At 61.8% G+C, this 4,219-nt stretch overlaps 1 long non-coding RNA gene across 1 annotated transcript; it reads right to left on the reverse strand.

Moving 5' to 3' along the window:
* Nucleotides 1-2,819: 2,819 nt before the first annotated feature.
* Nucleotides 2,820-3,857, reverse strand: LOC125614652. The gene is made up of 2 exons (XR_007345225.1): nt 3,753-3,857; nt 2,820-3,427 (listed from the first exon to the last, which is right to left on the reverse strand). It is a non-coding gene; the product is annotated as an uncharacterized LOC125614652 (long non-coding RNA).
* Between the last annotated feature and the right edge of the window lie 362 nt (nt 3,858-4,219).

The following is a 4,219-nucleotide window of genomic DNA, read 5'->3' on the forward strand; positions in this document are numbered from 1 at the left end:
CCACTTCGGGGTCCGCCGAGCGATTTTCATCTCATTCCCGGGCTTGCTGCAGCAGCGAGCTCTTGTTTGGAAAAAGGAAGAAAGAAATCAGCCCTGTGTGTGGGCCCCGCTGGGTTTGGGCGCGCGACGGGGGCACCCGAGAGCAAAACGCAGGGTCGGGCGTGGAGCGGCGCGCCTCAGGGGCAGACGAGACCCGCCGCGAGGCCTTGGGCAAACGAAACCCAAATAAAAAACACACGCTGCTCCCAGGCCGTTGTGAGCGCGCGGCGACCACGGCGGCGGTGGGCAGTGGCATCGGTTCCAAAGATCACATTTGAAATATGGTCTCGAGGGCGCAGATCTCCAGGCCGGCGGAGCCTCGCGACTGAGCGCCAGGCGGGGGTCCGGGGGCTTCTCCCGGCCGACCTGGGGCGGCTGCCTGACGCTGGAAGAGGACGGGCCAGCGGACGTAGCAGTCGGCAGCAGCGAGTCCCGCTTCGGCGCCTGCGACCCCAGCGTGCCGCAATGCGGAGGCACGGCCGTGCAGGCGTTCATGTGGCCCCGGGGGGTGCCGGGCCCTGCCAGAGGGCCACAGCCTAAGGTCCTCAGCGCCCGTGTCCCCGCCCGCGCATCCTACGAGGCTGGTCCGCCTGGGTCCTGGGCTCCAGCCCTTCGCAGCCCTTGGGGTGGGACCTGGGGGCGTCGGGTTCTTCGTAGCACAAATGAATAGCGACTCTTCGTGGGCGGTGTGACAAAGACCAGAAACACGGGAGGGGGGACTCAGTGGTTGGAGGGGCGCTCTTAGAAACAAAGCCGCCCTTCCTGGAGGGTGGAGGGGCGGAGTGTAGCGCTCCCGCACAGTCTTTGCCACCCCAGCACAGTCTGGTCAGCCGCCACTAAAATAAATAAATAAATAAATACAGTATTATAAAAGCTAGCGCTTAGTCAAGGACAATTCCCCTACCAAGGGACGGGGAGAGAAATGAGCTCTTGCCAAAGCCGGGGTAGATTTGTAGTCACTATTACTGAATTCCCCCTAGGCTATCTGAAATCCACCTGGGGGCAGCTGGTCCGGGAATCCACAGGCTGCCCCTTCCGAGCAGAGCCCAGACCTGGCTTCGTGGGCGGCGGTGAGAGTGTCCTTTGCCTAGCGCACTCATTTCATGAGGGGGTTCTTTTAAGAAGTCGTTTGTTTCTCTGAGTTGGCAGGGTCATGCCTCTTCTGAGATAGGATCCTCAGTAACCATCCTTCAGTCTACTGTCATTAAAAAGTTCCCGACTTCTCCAGGGTCGCTCCTCAGCCTCTCTCCTCTAGGCGCGAGCCTACGACTGGCAAGGGGGCATAACTTCTCTCTTGGGGCCCCTGAAGGCCCCTGGGGGCCCCAGAACGAGGTGGAATTCGGAGAGCTTTTGCCCTACCCAGAGCCCAGGGCGCGACCTCTCCTTGTCTGGGAGGAGACATAGTCAAATGCACGGACCCGCGAATCTTATCAGGGTTGCACGTGGGGCTCTGGGCACCCCAGATCGTGGGCAGGGGCCCCAGTAGAAGGTTCTGGAAATCCCGGGTTTGGGGCCTCCTCTCCTGCGGTTCCTTCCGAGGGGCCAAGACAGGGGGTTGGGATGGTAGGGGCGGCTCCATGGGAGCCTTTCCAGGAAAGTTTTAGGGGCACCCACTGTCGCCTCCCAGGCTCTGTCCCACCTCCTCCCTGCAGCCCACCGGCGCTTCCGCGGACCCTATCTCTTCGCACCGGCAGGAAGGGGGTCTAAGGCCGGCTGTCGGGATTAGAATAGGGATAAGGGGTTTGGAGTCAGCCTTTCTCCATATCTGCCCACGCTCCACCAGGACAAATAATCGCGGGAGGGAAGCGAGTTACGGCATTCAGTGGGTATTTCTGTTTCTGTCACTTTCCACAGGAAGGCCCAGAGCGAGGCTGGGGGTGGCCGGCGGCACTCGGGCTTCTAAGGTGCCTCCGGGCGGCCCCTCCCGCAGTCTTGGGTGGGGGGAGGACTGGAGGCTCCTGGAGCCGCCACACAGGAAGTTTCAGAAAAGATACGCTGTGCCGAAGGGAGGGATCCCTCCTTCCTCCCCATCTCCGCCGCAGGCCCAGCCCGGTTCCTGCGCAAACTCGCGGTCCGGACACCGGTCCCGCCACACAGCCCTCGAGGTCTTAACCATGGGCCCCTGAGGGGCCTGGGCCCATCGAGCCAAACCACCACCTAAGCAGTCCGACGCCCCTGGCGGCTGGGAGGCTGCAGCGGCAGCTCGCCCCCCCCTCAGAGCCCCCAACCTGCACGCCTTGGAAACACCCAGAGCAAACACGTTTCCAGGGGATTTTCGAGTTAGGGGGCGGATAGAATGTCGGGAAGCTCAGCCTCTTCCCGGACAAGGGGACCGGCCAGGACAAGTTCCCTGTAGACCTTGAGACCAAAAGGCGGCATGGACTGCTTGTATGGCTCCAGATGGATAGGTGACTGTCCCAATGACAGCGCTTCACACTCTGGCCTCCAGGAGGACTCTCCTTTCAGTGCCAAGCTGTCCCAAGCAACAGTTTCTCCCCTTGGGCAAGTGTCAGGAAAAAGGCAAACATCGGGATAAAACCCTTTTCTAGTGCCCCTGCCTCCCAGAGTGTGTAAGCCTGGAGAGCAGGGGGGAAAGCAGGTGGTGTTGTCCCACTTTGCACCCCCACCTTACACACTTCTTGAGGTATCAGTCACAGCACACCCAGCCCATCTCTTCTGCAGTCAGAAGACGACCTCCCACCTCTAACACTCCTCCCAGGAGGAGCCAAGCTGGGCTTGGTCAGCGGCCGGCGGCTGTGAGCTGTGAGGTGGAGGTTAAATGGTGGAATCAACATGTGTGTTTAACACCAGACCCCCTGCAGGTTCCTCGTGGATTTCTGGGAGAACACGAGCCCCAGCAGGCTTTGGGGGTTCCCTTCTACATTTCGTTCTTCCCTGGCTGCAGTGATGCAGTCCCCACCCGGCATTCTGGGACGTGTGTCAAGGCTGGAGTGGAGACCCGATGGCTCTTAGGCTGCCTCCGCCCCCCACCCGGCTGCTCGCTCCACTCTCGGGCAACTTTTGCTCTTTTTCTTTCTCGGGGACACTCAGCCAAGGGATTGCGCAAACTTCCTGCTCACTGTCCTTCAGAAGCCCGGGGGTGGGGGGGGTGCGGGAACGACCCGGACACACCCCAGGCCAGGAGCACTCCTGACCCTCCAACTAGGGACGTCCTCTCCTGCCAGGTCCACATCCCGACCCCACGGAGCTCGCGGACCCGCCGGCGGCGCCCTCCGGAGGCCGTGAGGGCGCAGCAGCTCCCCCAACTGGCCGCTGGAACTGCACGCTGGAACGCACTGTCTCGCCAGCCGGCGGAGGTGCTAAACTTCACACTCTGCGGTTCCCCAGCGGTGTCCGCAAGGCCTCGACTTGGCTGCCTGTCCGGGACCTGCGGACGCGAATTCATGAGGAATGAGTGACTCCCAATCATTCCATTCACCTCCCCTTCGCGCTAAGCGCTCTTCCCCCAAGCAGTGCCAACCTCTACTCTACCCTCTCCTTCTTTCGAGACTATTCCCAGGACCCCAAGGCAGGCCTCCCAGGTCTCCACGAAGTTCCCTCCGTTCCCCAGGCAGACCCAGACATGCCCTGAACCCTCTGTCTGTCCTCTCCGCCTCTCGTCCTTCTTGGCGCTGGGGGCTGCTACAATCAGGACATCCCGACCCCGCCTTGCCAATAAGCGGATCAAGAATAAAATGGGAGCCGCTCAGGACCGGGGTGGGATCAGACTCGGAGTCCCTTTCTGGTGAGGTTCTTGAGCGCCAGGGCTCCAGGATCAGCTATTCCTCTGTCCTCTTCAACGTCTCTTTGCACTCAATCCTCAGTCTTCTCCCCGCCCTTTCTCTTCTTCCTAAATGCCTTCGCCCTCGATGGGCGGGGCTACGGGGCGAAGAGGGTGGGAATGCGAGTTGCCCCCGCCCCGATTCCGCCCCCTGCCGGCCGTTCCCTGTGCCTCTGGAGCCGCCCATGACGCAATTCAGAGCAACCGTAAACTGCGGTGGATGCTTCCGTGGCCCCCAGCAGGGGTCCCCGAGACGAACACACTGAGAATGAGCGGCCGGGGTGCAGAAGGCCCAGGGCCGAGATTCTGGCTAGGATCGTCGTCGTGATCCAGCTGGCCACAACCGCCGCCCCAGGCCGACACACCTCTTCTATCCGGCCCCCGCTCCCTCTCTCCAGC

The sequence above is a fragment of the Marmota marmota genome, unplaced genomic scaffold (genome assembly GCF_001458135.2).
Source record: "Marmota marmota marmota unplaced genomic scaffold, marMar, whole genome shotgun sequence".
NCBI lineage: Eukaryota > Metazoa > Chordata > Mammalia > Rodentia > Sciuridae > Marmota > Marmota marmota.